This window comes from Ornithodoros turicata, chromosome 5 (genome assembly GCF_037126465.1).
Source record: "Ornithodoros turicata isolate Travis chromosome 5, ASM3712646v1, whole genome shotgun sequence".
Classification (NCBI taxonomy): Eukaryota; Metazoa; Arthropoda; class Arachnida; order Ixodida; family Argasidae; genus Ornithodoros; species Ornithodoros turicata.
Window position 1 is genome coordinate 7,657,731 of NC_088205.1, and position 17,030 is coordinate 7,674,760.

Here is a 17,030-nt window from a genome sequence, read left to right on the forward strand (position 1 = left end):
TCTGAGAGCAAGATTATCCCACATCCAAGTCCAGGGTGACATAGAATTTCTCGTGCTTTTCACTTGACTTGTTCCCAGGTCTGTACAGTAATTAACTACAAGGAACGGAATTACTGTAGCTATTATACGTTCATTGTAATTAGAGACTTTTAACTGTAATTTAGTTGCTTCTGAGAGTGATTTGTAATACACTCGGAATTATTTTGGAAGTTTTTTCGCGCAATTTCCAGATTCCTTACGTTACTCGTAAATCCATTTCCGCAATGCCAGCAGCTCTTACTTATTTGTGAAGCGGACGAGGTTACGGTGAGAACCTTTCTGCGTCACTTTTGCAGCCTTAGTTCGGTTTTTATTTATTTATTTATTTATTTTTAATTGAGGCCAGGTTTCTAGTCGTCATATTGTAAGAGCCATTTCTTTCAGCTATCGTATATCGGCACTATACACTCGTCCGAGAGCAAGAATAAGGGCGTACATGACGTATATATATAGCGCAATTAATGTGTTTCAACGTAAGTTAATTAATTATCAGTGCTTAAGCCACAACTTCTACACCGTAATTTAATTATGTTTCAAAAATGTAGTTGCAATCGTAGTCGAATTACTTGCGAAAAGTAATTTTTTACAAGTCCGATCGTTCCTAACCGTCTCTCCTTGCGTACGAGAAGAGTGTAGATGAGGCCATTCACCACTCACCCCTACTATACCCGTTGGTTAAACTGGTAATATAATTGGACGAACGCCAGCGTTGTGGGGGCTGGTCAATAAATCGTAGAATATAATATGAACTCGTGCTCGATGGATGAGGGGGCAGCCGCGATCACGCGCGGGATTTATTAATATCGGTCGGAATGAGGGGTGAGCTCAAGATGCCCAATCGTAGCGGTTTCGATATGATTTTGTTATTTCTTATTATTATACCCCTGACACTCGGACACGTTGGAACTCCTTTACACAAAGGGACACCTAACAGAAAGGCGTTACGTGACGTGACACACGGCAAAGGGGAATCTCCTTTTGGGAAACTGAGATCGGCAATCTCCTTTTCATCTGTAAATAAAGCGTATTGCGTAGCCACGAACGAAGGGCGATACGACGACAATACTCTCGAACGAAAGCTAGACTGTGTTTTCATTTTTCGAGTACTCGAAGCCTGCATGCAGATATTGCAGTTGCAGTACGTATTTTGAATCGATTGGTCGTATTGTTATGCTTACTGTTATCTAACTACCTGACTGTTATATCTTACTGTTTGTCTCAGTTGAACAACCATGAGCGAATGTCACAAATCAAGGAGTTCGCTCTTGCCGTGTGTCACCGGCACGAACTCCTTTTGCGAAGGTGTCCTTTGCAGCTGTAAAGGAGCCCCAATGGAAAGGAGTTCAAACGTGCCCTTGTGTCAGGGATATTAGTCTATAATAGGGATATGCGCCAACCGAATCCGCGAATCCACGAATCGTAGGCAGGGATTCGAGATTCGGGAATCCGAATCCCAGTGCCCAAAACGGCGAATCGAATCTTTCGAATCCACTCACCACGTTTGTTCGTTTCTTTCTCAAATTGGCGTCTCCGGAGCCCGCCGAAAGCCTCTTTGACCGACGGGTGTTTTCTTGTTTGTTACATTGCTCTGGACTGACCGAGTTCAGGCAGGAACTGTTACATTACAAGTTTAAAAGTAACACGGTTTTGCTTTTGATGATTGTCGCTTTAGCTTTATGGAAAGAATTCAGACTCGAGAATTTATGTATTTCTTGTAGTCGATGAACAATATGTTAAATATACTATATGGATATACTTTCTCCCGAAACTGAACTATTATTATTATTTTCATTAAACAAATGTATCATATTCTGCTTCAAAACACTCTCCAGTAGAATTTTTTTTTTCTTGGCTTTTTCAATTCATTTTAGAGAAAGGATTCGAAAGATTCGAGATTCGTAAGATTCGTGGATTCGCAGAACCTTCCTTGGATTCGGATTCGCAAAATTCCAGATTCGTCCCATCTCTAGTTTATAAGTAGGGTCCCGCGTTTTCGGTTTTAACCGAAAAACACCGAATACAGAGGGACATTCCAGGACATGACAGAGATACATTTCTGCACATGCCCAGCAAGTTGTTGATGCAGATCAGAAAACCGTACAGAAATACGATGCTTGTGAAAAATGTCCGTTTACTTTTTCGTTAGCCGTAAAACGCCACCGCAGCGAACACAGCCATGTTGAATGAGCGTCATGCGGAAATTACATTGTTATTTCTATTAGCCGATAACTGCCGGGTAAGCCGTGTACACGCCAGGAAAAACATAGAAAAACGCCGATTTTGTGAAAATCAATAAACACCGAAAAACATACGCCGAATTCGCCTAAAAATAAAAACCGAGAACGCGGAACCCTATTTATAAGCAAAGAGTAGACTGTCTGTTACTTAATCGATTCGCCCGAATGGAGTGTTCTCAAAGTAAATACGAGACAGGTTGATCGTCAGTTCCACGCTAAATACATTTACATAAAAACGCCTCACAGGTGGTAGACAGGGCCACATCCCAATCTGCCGAATTCCAGTTCGCCGAATGCGGCCAAGGTCAACCCATTTCGGCAAGATGGGAAAGGATATAGGAGCTTTTCGGCGAGCTCGGTATGGCGGCAAATGACCTATATAGGAAAAGTACGACAGCGGGCATCTTACAGGATGAGGGAATGGCCCAATAGTTCATGCTGAATCATATCACTTAGTGAATTATAGCCGGATAACTATAAATGGTGTTGAAAGACGATACATGGCACATGGCACACTGCGACCTGACGGCTATGGAACGATGCAACAATATATTGCCGTTGTATACAAATCACAATAAGAGTAATAAGATTTATGACGAAAAACCCTGAGACTAGGGACGTAGCAAGATGCACGCGCCAACAAGGTCTGAAACACAGCTGAGGAGCTTTAGAGAGAGACGACAAATTTATCCACAGCAAGAGTAAGGGATCGTCGCTGTACAAAACTTCTGACATGTGTTTCTTGTTTGGGTGTGGTCTTTTTGTTCCCTGGTCTCAGTGTCTTTCGTATATTGAATCCTTGCCACCAGATCACATCTTTTCTCATATTTTTTTTTTTTCATTAACAATATGTGTGCTGTTGCAATTTGTTCATTTAGATTAAGAAAAAAAAAGTTCCGTGCAGTGTCTATTTTATTTCGAGACACTTCGGTTCATTAACTTTTGTTTTGGTTTTAAACTAGATATTCCATTACGGCTCCTATTAATCGGTACACTTCGAAGCCGTAGGCTCTGCGTCGCTATGGAGGTCCCATCGCACCGTTGTGGCTGGCTATGAGGATGCTTTTAAAGACTCTATAATCTCCTATTAACCAATTACAGTTAACGTGTATTGTTTACCAAGGCAATGAAAACACCCAATGAGAGAGGAAAAAACACAAGGTCCCACTAACAATCGAATCGGCGAATTGGTTTTACGGTGGCGTTTTATTACCTAGCGATCTGCCTGCCGGTGCGGCGGAAGGCATGTTGCCCTAGGAGGACCGCGCGTCCTGGGACAACTTCATAGGGAACCTTAACGATAACTCGGGAGAACCAAGGGGAAACACCCAGTCAAAGCAGCTGCGTCACCTCCCAGCTTCGATGTGGAACGCGACCGCTAAGCAACGGAAGCAAGGTAAATTAGGCGAATTGGAAATGGACATGTCGGTCATTCGGCCAGTTGGTACAATGCATTCGGCGAGTTGGGATTCGGCAGATTGGGAAGCCTGTGGTGCGATTTTGTTTCATATGTGCTCTGAGGCGACGGACCTCCAGTTATTTGGCACGCACATTGCATATGTCGAGCAAGCATTATGAAGGTCGATTCCTCCATACTCCAAACATTTTATCATTCCATGTGGTGCGAGAGTCCCGCCTCTGACGCACACGAAACCCATTATTTCTCGAATTGGCACAAGTCTTCACTTCCATCCAGCCAATCCACGTGCAGTAAGGTATGTGGGTGGCATCCGATCGAGCGCCGCCGGAAGTACATAAAAAAAAAAAAAAAGAGATGAAATATTCGTTTTAGGCAACTAGGAGAAATTGAATCGAAGGAACTGTCACGATACTCATAATTGCTCTCGGCAAAGAAACGCAAAACCTAGGCTGCGTGCCAATGATATTCCGGCCGTGTGAAAGAAATAGAAAAAAACGAAGCTGATGTGAAGACAGCCGGTTAAGCCGGACGTTACCTTCTTTTTTCTTGAGCAGCGCAGGGTTAAATTCCGAACAAAATACTAAGCACACACGCGCACTGTCGCTGAACATGCCAGCTACTAATCGCACAAACGAAGCTGAGGATGCGGATACAGCACCGTGATGTCTCATGTGGCAGGGAAAGATTAGTGTATAGCATTTCTTCTGCCATAAATGTCTGATGGACGCAGTGTGTCCGCCGCAAGGTTCCAGCACTAAAGCAAAGCTCTCTAAAATGCCCCGAATGCAAGCGTGACCTTTGTTTACTCTGTTTCTGAATATGCAAAATTACGATATTTTACATTTGCCTTTCTTTCCCACTCTTAATTCTACAGCCAAGGAATTACTCTAGAGCAGTGTTTCCCAAACTTTTGGCGGTGACGGACCCCCGGAAGCGATGAGAACCAATTCACGCCCCCCCCCCCCCCCCCACACACACACCGTCACAGCCAGTGCATAACCAGCAACCTCGTCAGCTGCTGCGTGCTTTCGATACAGCTTCAGAAACGATTCCGGACTGGTTTCTTCTTCTTGTTTGCATGTGTATGACGCGGACAAACGTGCATTGCAGGACTTTTCTATCAGAAATTAGAAGCTAGCCGTTGAAGCATGCTTGTAGCAATTTTGGAAGTTCTGGGTGTTTGGAAATCTTGCAGCATGTACGAGCGCGTGTTTGTGGGGACGAAAATCCTCACTCAAATGTGAGAGACGGTCGCGGACCCCCACGGACACTCTCGCGGACCCCCAGGGGTCCGCGGACCACACTTTGGGAAACACTGCTCTAGAGTTACACGATCCCACGCTCTAGGACCAACTATGGGTCACAGTCACTATCACAAAGACTACCACGCCTCATTAACTAACAGCTGCAAGACAATGCAGTCATGGAATCACTCACCCCGCGTTTAATCGAGTTAATGCGTCTGGATTAAAACCAGTCCTGTCTGTGTCTGTGACAATATGAATCATATCATTTTGTAAATCCATCTGTGCCTTTACTGCTACGTTTTTACGTGTGCTGAATCTGTTATTTCTTCGTTAAACTGTCGCTGATTGTCAACTGGAAAGGGGGGTCAAGCCTCGTCAAGTTACATGCTCGTATAGCTTTTTGCCTGTTCCTCCCACCGAAGATTATTATTATTCGTGACATGATGATGATGATGATTCGTGTTTTAATGGCGCAGCGGTAACTACGACCATAATGCGCCAAGACCATGATAAAAGCATTATCAGTTTAAGAGAAAATTATCCAGTGATTCATTAAAAGGTATAAGCATCTCATTAAAACTAACGAATTACCAATCGAAAGGCATAAAAGAAAGCTGTAAAACTAGAGTGCATTTAAAAGACCAATGTTTTGGAAGAAGTTAAAAACCCGTTCAAACGGTACGAAAGCTTCATCCCCTAGTAAAAGGGAAGGATGGAGAGGTAAATGGTATGTGTAAAACTCATGGAAATGACGGTGTCGGTGGGTTTCATACAATGGACATGTGATGAGAAAGTGGAGGACGGAACTGTGTATTATTCGTGACACCCCCGCCAAGATGTACCAATAGATGTCGTCCAAAGTCCAGCAACAACCGGCTTGCTCGCTTTTCAGGGGGCGAGCGTGCCTAGCCAGGTGTACGGCCGACCCCCATTGAGACCCCGGTCAGCAGGGGGCTCCATCTTCGCCTCATTATGATTCCCATGTTTACGTCGGCAGCAGCCGCTCGTTATCGGGCACTGATCTGTATATTCGTCCTTCGACCATGCCTCCTATTGACGTCATAGTTTCTTATTTTAAGCGTTGCAGAAGAACAAGAAAATGCATCGGGATCGCTGGCATGCGGTTGAAGGTCTCTATATAGAATTCATAAAGGCATTCATTAAGAGTTCCTGATTTGGGATGCCACACCTAGAAGACTGCGAAATCTATGTAAAAGAGAGTAGAGAAGACATGAACGAAGGCTCGCGTGCGCGCGGTATGCATTAAGTAGCATTCCTGGAATTCCGTTCGGTGGATTTTTATTGCATCAGCAGTCAGTGTAAATTTCTTTGCAAGGGCGACAGTCAAACAGGACCGAAGAGTTAGAAATTGACCAGCGTGAATAGAGCATTATTATGCTAAGGACATCTCCTCGTCAGTCTCCGAGCAAAAGCGTCGTTGGTAAGGAACACGAAAAACATTTTTTGTCAACTTTACGACGATACGTCGTAAATTGCGAGGAGATCAACAATAACTTCGCAGGATAAAAATTATGTTAGTTTGAGCCGTCTTCTTCTTTTTTTATGTTTGAGTGCTCTTTAACCCGCCCAGACGGAAGTCCTTGTGAATGAAGGCCTCGCAATGCCTGGCGTGCTCGAGATTTTCGCGATAGAGGAACTGTTAATTGCGCGCTGTTCCCCCACTGTTTTTCGTGTTCATAAGAACTGTTAGGTAACACCCGCCGTATCCCAAAGTCGCCCGTAGTGGTCAGAATTTGAGAGAATGCGCACTGTTCTAGCGTTGGTATACGTGTGGCAGCTTTAACGATGTCGCGCCATGAAAACATCACTGAGGACTTGAACACGCGACATTTATTTTAATTCTCATTAAAAATCAACTTCGCTGAAAGACTGACCAGCAAAACTTCGTAGTTTCGTACTCTCCAAGATTAGATGACGTCATCGAGAGCTATGGCACCCGTCTCCTAGCAACAGAGAGCGCCCCTTCACCGCATTCTCCACCCGATGCTGGAATTGGAAGATTGCCAGCTGCTGCTGCGGAGAGGATAGGGAAACCGACCTTGGAGGAGCAATGTTGCTAGACGGGTGACAGATTGCGCACACTATGACGTCATACTTCTTATAATATATTATATCTTATATATATTATAATACAGAGTGATACGCTAGCAGCGAATAGGTACCGTCCGGACTTGCAAACAGGTGACTGGGTTACCTGGGCACATAACTAAGTCTGCAAGGTCCCATTTGCTGCTACTATGTGTCTCTGAGGAATTGAGCATGTTCCGTAAACTTTTGTCCAGCACTGTACATGATGCAATCAACCACATCTTTCAAGGTGTCGCAACCCTTTTAAAAGGGGTTGGGACACTTTCGTAGATGCGGTTCATTACATCATGGACGCATTGTACTGCACGCCAGGATACTGAGGAAATATAGAATGATTATTCTACGTGTCGTACTTTGCGAGACACAAGCCCTCGAACACACTCCCGAGCAAAGCGCAGACGTCACAGAGCTCCGAGTTGCGTTCATTCCCATTGGCAGCCGTAAGCACGTGATTTCTCGTGCGCTGCCTGACTGGCGAGGGCTGTGACGTAAGATTCGCGTGAGTTTCGGTATTCGCGGCGCTCGTTTTCTCCGCTTCTATTACCCTCGTCGCTGCAAAACTTCCAATGCAGGTTCACATCAGAGCAAACAACCGTACTTTACGTTTATCTGGGATAACGTGGAATGACCTGTCGCAACCCCTTTAAGGTCTTTCCTTGATCGCCAGCTTTTTTTTTACAGAAGGGGGGCAACGATAAGTCTGTTGGCAGGGCGGATGCAACAGCTGCCGCCGGGCAGGATCGCTGTTGACTGACCGAGTAATGAAATTATAAATGGAAGTCGGGGCATTCTTTCTCTGCTCTTCTTGCCCGGAGCCTTAAGGTTCGACAACATTTGGCTTTTGCCACCTAGCCAACTACGGAAACTAGTTCAATGACGTCAATCAAGACCCGCATGACGTCGCAAAACGTATACAGGTAGGAGTTCGCAGAAAAAAAGTGAAATAGCCATCGATTTCTGAACTGATAGGAGACAGTGAGCCCCTTGTTTGTATTTATGACTCACTCTCGGCCACTTCAGTGTTTCGTTGAACGAGAGGAGGATACATACATTAGGGAGCTAAAAAGAAGGCACGTCACGACAGCAAAAGGATAGAAAGAAAACGTGAGACGAGTTTTTCGAGGCGCTATCTTCGATTTCAACAAGCTTTCTTCGACCAGAAATATAAGGGCCGCTACTATCCGCAAATACGATGTGTCGGATGAAAACAATGCTCTCTCTCTCTGTAGGTGTGTTTGTGTGTGTAGAGGTGTGTGTGTGTGGGGGGGGGGGGGTAATGATATTTGGGGGAAGATACTGTTATAGCCTGCTCTGGGTTGGCAGCTGGGTACACGAAGGGCGGGTATAGAGGGGAAAAGACGACGGTTGTGCAGGAGAGGTAGGGGCAGGGACGGTTAATGGTAGTGGTAACGGAAACAGAAACGGTATATTATCGAAATTGGAGATGGTAACGATAACGGAAACGGAAACGAATTTATCGTCCGGTATTGAATTCGGGGTAATGACTATTCCTGTTGTGCGATGACATTTGAGTGACTCTTCTTTTTTTTTTTTTTTTTTTTTTTTGATGACTCCGTTCCCTGTAATGCTCTAAATACTACACAAAAGCATGGAAGGAAAGCGCAATATTGGATCTCGAGAGTGCATCCGTCGCTTACCTCGTCACAGTCCTCATAACTCCATGACATCAACACATGACTATACTCCACCATAGCATGAGGATGACAGCCTACTATAGTTACTTATTTTGTACTTTGATTTTTTTTTTTTAATTACACCGTGGCCATGACAGTATTATTTACTACTAAGAGCGTCTGTTTATGAATGCGACATTGAATGAAGGTTACGCCCATCTTGAGTTGCTGGACTCCTTGTGACTGAAGACATATTCCTACATTTTTTTATCTTGCGAAACGCGCGCATCCTAACGACGTAAAATTACTTGCGTAGTGTGTACGCGTGACACCGAAGGCACTTGGGCAAAACAGGGTGCTGACACAGCCAGAAGGGTTGTCCTCTCGCAGCTCTGTAACAACCGTTCCATTACTGGAAACAGTAACGGAAACGAAATTGAAGGGCCGGTATCAGAAACAGATAACGGAAACGAAAATACAGCAGTAACGAAAATAGAAACGGTAACCGAAATACGTCCGTTATCCTTCCCTGGTGGCGCAGCACCCTCTTGCTCTGGAATTCGGGTAGTCCAAGAGAACTACCCACCACAACATACGAGCATCCCTCAGTAGCCTTCATTGGGGTGCTCCCTGTACCAAAGCTAACAGCAAGGGTGATTCGCGAAATCGCCCCATCCTTGACCATGAAACATGCTCTGTATATACTCAACAGCCTCAGCAGTCAGCACAGCGTTCTTGTGTGCCGTAGCCGCCGTAGTTGCGGTTCCCTCGTGGCTTCGCTGCTGTTCGTGCATTGTGTTTGTGCATCATACTTGTCGACTGTTTACCACTTCAAATCTCAAATCCTCTCCAGCCATGACAGTAAATGAAATAGACCTCTTCTTTTGGCTGTGTTGTGAGGCCGCGCGTTTCGACAATAATTACGATAATCGCAAAGCGCTGACCAACTATTTTCTCTTCTCTTTTTATTTGTTTTCTTTCGACGTTTATAAGACGCCCACGCATGTTCAGGGGTACCTCCCTCTCTCTCATCAGTGCACCTCTTTCGCGCAGCCCTATGCAAGGAATGCACAGTGTACCTAGTGCGTGAACCCGTTCAGCCTTGTTGCATGTAAGACAACCCTCGAGCTTTTATTTTCCCTTTCCCGTGACCACCTTCGTTACTGGCCCATATTTGTTTCTCTTCCAGTTTCCGCTACCATCATTAGTGAATTTTAGCATAACGCACGCTTTCACCTTTGCGCACGTAAGGGATAGCGTACGATTTCCTCAAACTCACTATTGCTGTTTTGTTTCCGTTACGGTTCGGTATCCCCCTCCCCTGTTTGTTGTTTCCCTTCATTTTTTTGTTAAGCTTTGAGACCGTCACAAAACTTAATACATCAACCTATATATTCGGGTACCTATTTTGAGGAATTTAGCAACCACGCAAACACCTTTCGCCGCTTGCATTTCTAACCCAGGCTTTGGAGAACGAGCTGCCTATGAGTTTCACGACTGCAGTGTTGCCTTCGTGTGGCCTTTAATATGCCTCCCGACTACCGAGTGACATTCACGTATTTCTCCTTCCGGAGGCTCGCATACTGGCCATATCTCCGCCTGGTTCACGGTGCATGCACGCCGGAGGGTCGCCGCCGATAACCTTCGGCTGCAGCGGGCCTCGGATTTTAATCGGCGCACCTCTCTCGAGTCTCTTCAAAAAGCCTCTGTTATAATATATGCGCCGCGAATGAGAAATGGATGGTGGTCGTTCAGTAGAGGTGTTTGTTTTTCTCTATATTTCGCTTTTCTTCATCGCTAAGTGGAAGATCTATACCAGTCAAGTGGCGGCCATATATGCTGTTGGAGGACGACCGTTTTGCTCCGCTCTGTTTCTCACGCGTGAACGAAGGGACACGATTATAGTTGTATCAAACTACTGATCACTAAAATACCTCCATCAAAATATCCAGCCATTTTAGCAATAAACGAAGGTTTCGACTAGACTGGTAATCCCTTTAGCCAACTCCAGGTCAGCAGTCTTTACGAGGTGTATACAAGTGTTTTAATGATTTCAGGCCCTCTCATCTTTAGTGTGTTACATATTCGCGGCATACGCGTACTTCTTACATTCTCATATTCGGAAGGACACTATTCCATTTTCTATTCCGTTTTCTTGAAGCTTCGTTTAGTGTAGGACTCGATCATTGTGCAACTTCTCGGCGTCATAAACGTCCGTCGTCACTTTGGTTGGACCTTGGTTAGCTGTTATCGTGAATTGTAGATGAAGCTAATCAGTTTTTCAACCAACCCCCTGCACGACATAAACGTACGGCGACACTCCTCCTTATCTTTCCTGTGTGCTTCGTACAGGGGTGCTTTGTTATTTCAGTTTTCAGATCAGTTTCAGTTTCAGACACGTGACGGCATAAAACTGTTACAACTTAACTGTAATGACCCCCCCCCCCCAGTTTATAAATTGTTAATTAATTTTTTTATTTATGTTTTTGAACACGCCCCCCTAATTGCGATTAAAGCACCGGAACTAATACTTCCTAAAAGCGTCATCATCTGTCGCGTGACAGCCCTTCGTTGGAATGAAGAACATGTAAGGTGAACAACGGTGGAAAGTCACTGTTCTGAGGCTGGAACACACAGACAGACAAACACGCGACGACGACTGCCATAACACGTAAGGGGCTGTGAGAAATGTTATCGACACATTCACACGGAGCAACAAATCGTGTCTACAGCTCTTGCATAGTACTCGGCTATGCAGAAGGCCGTTGATTCGGAAAGGAAACTTGTCAACGCAGTTTTATCGAGTTTGCGGCATCAGCAAAAGAAAGAAATGCCTTTTCCGCCAGCCTCGACAACTGGTTGGAAGCATTTAACTAGCAAAACAACATCGTAGCGCGCCAAAGAGCGTGAGTGCGCGCTGGTCTGTTCCTCGTGTTTTTGGCGCGCTATCATGTTCTTTAGTACACACCAGGGATGGGCGTTATTTAAATACGTTGTAATTAAAATACTATTTAAAATATAAATACGTGTATTTATATTTTGTATTTACGGGGTGTCTACTAAGTTGCAGCCTTCAAATTCCCTGACTTTTCCAGGTTTTCACTGACCATTTCAAGCAAATTACCTGACCAAAACGAAAGGGAATTTTGTGCTTGCTGCTACTTTTTCATACAAATCCATCATAAAGCATGTGATTTATTGACTATTAGTGAGTATGGTCTATTTTTCTGCTTCAGGCCTTGTCGTATTGGCGAACTGCTATACTCACGGCAACAATGCTGTGCCGTGGCCGCTCAACCACTGATCGGCACTCACGATTCGCTGCGTATTGTGATGGCACTTGTCTGTTACTTCCCCTGACTTAATCAGCTTTTTTTGGCAAATCCCCTGACAATCTCCTGACTTTTCCAGCTGCATCAAAATTCCCTGACAATTCCCTGTTTTCCAGGTTGGTAGACACCCTGATTTAGATAGAGACTAGAAGAATGTATTTATAATGATATTTAAATACCAATGTTCGGGTATTTATTCTTGTAAATACTGTAAATACTGCCCAGCATTTGACCCTTCAGGAAGAAGGGCGAGTTCGGAGCGCAGTTATACCGTGTGTGCGCCAGCATGCACACGCGGCAACCATTCTATAGGTGGAGAGTTCTTCACTGTTGTTGCGGACAACGGTCGCGACTATCCTATTACCTTGTTGTACGAAGCATGTTAGTCAAAATTAGGACAAGCCTTTGTTCATCGGCACCTGTGGAGATGCTTTTCTCCTTTCCGAGGCTGATCGTACGGCCGAACAGAAGATGCCTAAAAGATGCAGTCTTCGAGACATTTCTAATATTAAAATCGTCACAATAATCTAACAAATAAATGTTATTGTTGATGGCTGATTTGTTGTTATGATCATCATTATTTCTGTAATTCCAGATGCCATCTTCCTCACAGTATTTATGGCAGTAGTTACGGTATTTGAATACTGTATTTATGTTTTGTATTTAAATACTCATATTGAAAAGTATTTATGAAGAGTATATTGAAATACTCTTTTCAACAAAGTATTTTGCATTTATATTTAAATACTAAAAAAAAATATTTATGCCCATCCCTGGTACATACCATCTAGCCCAACTTGCTGTTTTCATTTAACTCGCATCCCATTGCCGAACGTGTTTGCTTGCAGCACCTCACTTCTATAAGAACGCCGTAGAAGAAAGCCTAGTGGTGGAATAGCACCTTAATTGTAGCTGCTATTCGTGGTGTAATTCCAACATTACCGACGTGTTAAATGAAACTATTCGGATTTCGGCATCATGAGCTGCGATTTCCGACGAGACCATGATTTGAGATACGGAGGTCGAATGCATACTGAAGGACGGCTGCGCGACCTTTGGGAAATGCTGATGGCTTATCTGCGCGACAATCACTATATCTGAGATCAATCACCGGGTAAGTTACTCGCCCACCGTACGCCTAAAATATATAATTCATGAAGCGCCATCAGAAAGCAAACGGAAATCTAGTATTTCGGAGGAGAGCGAGTAATTCTAGCGTATGTGTACCGCAATTTGCTCCGAATTATGACTTGTGCGCTACAAGTCACGGAAACGCTGCAGCCCGAAGACTATCATATAGGACACCTACACTCTAAAAATCAAAAATAAAAAAACAGTTTAGGTCCCCCCAGTAACTGCTCCACAATTTACTCGTTTTTGAAAAAAAGAGTCATTCGTCGGTAACTTTCAATGACGTAGCAGGTGTCAGAATCGGTCGGCTGGGGTCTGACAAATACGTATATCATATCTGCGCAACTCGACCCCTCTCTTATCTCCCTTTGCAAAGCCTTCTCTGGAGCCGCTTCCCGTCATCGGATGTGAGGAAAGCGTGTCAAACGTCGTCAATATCGCAAAAGATACAGTCACGGGCCTAGTAGTTGACCATGACCTCCCCTAAGGTTATGGCTGGTTTAACAGTGCGCCCATATTTATCTGTATTTTGAGTCACTGAATTTGCGTATCTTTGTCCCCCACCGACACGCGTACCAATTAAAACGCTTGTGGTTATATCCCAAGGGGGGAAAAAATGCGAGGTACTATTAGAAAAAGAAACTTTTTCAGTGTGATGCAGGAAACGTCCCAAGCAGCACAATGTACTGAAAGTCGAGTGCAATAGGGGTGGACAGGTAGGTAAAAGGCCTTGAACAGACTGGTGAAACTAGAGAACATTGATAAGACACATACCGTCCACCCCTATTGCACTCGACTTTCAGTACATTGTGCTGCTTGGGGTTTCTTGTAGCATACTATGCGCACACGCGGATACACGCAAGATTATCCTGCGAAGGGGGGGGGGGGGGTCTAGGACAGTGTGCCAGAGCCGGTTTGACACGCACGTACGTCTGAAGGTTATTAAAATGTGTCAATCTATTCAGTAGCTCTCTCAAACATGTTTTCCTTTTTTTTTTCGCAGAAACAACAGTTGTACAGACACCAATGATAACTATGGCCATCACGTTGAGAGCACGCGCCGTATTACGTAACAAGTTTGAGGAACCAGGAGCCGCCTCCTCCTCCACCCAACACTTGCGTCATTCGCGTTATGCGGAAGGAAGGAAATTTTTCTTCTGTATAGCATTTCGAACTGCGACAAAAACTTTAATCACGTACAACCCCTCAGTTGCCTTCATAACTTTCCTCTACCGAACGAGATGTATACGCATGTATGCATGTGGAGTCCTTGTCAGTTTCCTGATGAGGTTCACGCGAAGCACCACATGTCTAAGTACGTTGCGAAAAGGGGAGTCCCTTTTGAGCATGTGTGCACCATGTATGGACGGAAGAACTGTGGCGTCACACCTTACGTAAGAGGAAAACAGAAAGAACCAAAAATATATGTACAGCGTCGGTATCATATGGCCATTTTTTCACGGTGAGGTCACGTCCCGTTCAGGTCGTAATAATTGGCTGTGTTACCGAGAGCTAATTTTTGAAAGATCATAGGTACCCCTGATATTCCTCCTTTTTTCCTTTTGTTTCTTCTGAAAAGGTTCAGAATTACATGCATGATGAACTAGCCCTGGGAACGGGACAGAGAGAAGAGACGACAGGATAGGTGCTAGACTTCCAACAAAAGAATTTATTGGCAACATAATACTCATTTAAATATCACACTATCATCACAATATCTTCTTTTCTCTTCGTCCAGTTCCCAGTGCTAGTTCATCATGCATGATCAACACCAACATAACCGGTTTTTTTTACTTTGATGTTCAGAATTAGTTAGTCCATACAATCGGAGCATGTTACATTGTTAGTTTTAATTTCGATTTAAATTCAGTTTTCAGGATTTTTCTTCGCATTTCTTTTCTGAGGTTTAAATTACGTATTCTATTTGTCTTTTGCTGTTTGTGCTTTTCAAACCTGTGGTGCTTTTCAAACGTGCCACTACAACAGTTGCTATGAGCCTGTTGCACGACGTTTCTTTTTCTTTTTCGGGGGGGGGGGGGGGGGGGGGGAGGGGGGCACTCCGAACCGTATTCTGCAGCGCCATTTGTGCTCGTGTAGTCGGAGGTTTTTCCGTACACAGGCATGTATCACCTACGCTGCGGCTCTGAAAGATCGTGGCGCAAGGATTTCAACAAAAAAACGTTCCCGGACACGCCGGACACGACCGTTTAGTAAGGGCGCTCTACACTAGAGGAGGGCAGTTGGCGCTGCGGTCGCCGGACGAAACTTTAGTATAACTTTTACTTTAGCTAAACTTTAACTAAACTTTAGTGCAACGCGACCTGCGAATGAGCACTGTTGGACTGGAGGGTAAAAGTAGACGAACTTGCCTTTTGTCTCAGGCTCGAAATCAAAACGCTTCTATTTCAAACTCTGCTATTCAAGAACACATAAAATGGGAAAACCGCCAAAGTGATATCGGTTTTAAACACGATCTCCCAGTGGAGAAGACAATCGCCAGATTTCTTTTCTCGAAACAAGAACGAGCTTTTCAAAATGTCTAACAGTATGCGAGGAATGCATGTACCTGTGCATCGTAGTAGCAAAATGGCGACTCTTACGATGGTTTCTCGTAAAATATTTCTTTTCTGGCAGGTTTGGCCGGCAGAAACGCTGTAAAAGAAAATATATATGTATCAGCTTTACAAAACGTGCACAGACAAAATTTTCGTTGCGGAAAAATTCGGAGAACATGAAGTCACAGAGGGGAATCCCACTTCCCGAATAGTCAATTTTCGACCAGTTAATGCGCGATACTAATTATGATGAGTGCACTGCGCACGTGAACATCATCAAATAAAATTGCTTTGACATCCTGCTGCAGGATGTCAAAGCGTGGGACATCTGAGTGCCTGGGGCATCTGGCTGGAACTAGGAAACATTCATTCTCGTCAGATGGATTTTATTCATAAAGTGACAAGAACAACACGAGCGTTACGATGCATTCGGTCAAGAAAGAACACATGTACGTGACTGACAATAACACACTGCACTAACATGCGCATTACCGAAGTATGACAGGCATTCACAACAATAGTACGCAACAGCAGTCGTGACACCTCCACCTGCTCTAGCTCCCATGTTTTCATTCTGGTCCTCGTTTGCGAGATTACGGACACTGCGCATGCGTAAACCGCCGCCGTGTGCTCTGCCGTGGTTCGCTCTGGCGCCAAATACAAGTACAGGTACCACGATAGAAGACGTTGTCTCTCACGTGATGAAGATAAACCAAAAGCAAGGAAGCATTTTCAGTATATTGAATTTTTACGCTGGCGTAATAACAGAGAAAAAAAAAAAAAACAATAGGACGTTTCGACGCCTCTATACAGGCGTCCTCATCAGCTTGAATGCAACGAAATGTTGAGGCAGTGACCAAACAGGCAGATGCCCCTTGTGACTGTTACGTGTACTCTTTTCGTTGTAGATGTGCCAGCATTCTAGGAATTTTCTTAAAAGGTTTAAGGGTCTAAAAGGTTTCCTGCTCTAACTACCTGCACATTTCGCTGCATTCAAGCTGATGAGAAGGCCTGTATATAGGTGTTGAAACGTCCTATTGTTGTTGTTGTTTTTCTCTCTCACACACGTGACGTGAGTCCACTATTTCTTCATTTAAGGCTATTCATAAATAGACTGATGCCGTATTTCATTTCACGTGTTTTTTACATCAACGAGAAAGAAACATTTTAGGACGAAAGAAAATACACAACGCAAATGCATTCCCAGTAAGTCCGTGCGGGAAAAAACGAATGGGTACAGCAGAAATTGTTTCAAAGCGCGATAGCTTTATAGGACCAACCGCCGCGTATGTCCGTCCGTAGCTTTATTGCTTGACCACGTGATAG

General features: G+C 44.3%; 2 protein-coding genes across 2 annotated transcripts in view; one reads left to right on the top strand and one right to left on the bottom strand.

Moving 5' to 3' along the window:
- LOC135393917 (diuretic hormone class 2-like) overlaps positions 1–15,795 on the bottom strand; it is an 88,928-nt gene extending 73,133 nt beyond the window's left edge. The window contains exon 1 of the mRNA XM_064624267.1: positions 15,716–15,795. The gene's annotated coding sequence lies outside the window, so the exon portion shown is untranslated. The remainder of the gene's footprint in view (positions 1–15,715) is intronic.
- The window catches only part of LOC135393910 (putative fatty acyl-CoA reductase CG5065), a 54,025-nt gene that overhangs the window by 12,168 nt on the left and 24,827 nt on the right, over positions 1–17,030 (top strand). The gene's annotated exons all lie outside the window — the stretch shown is intronic.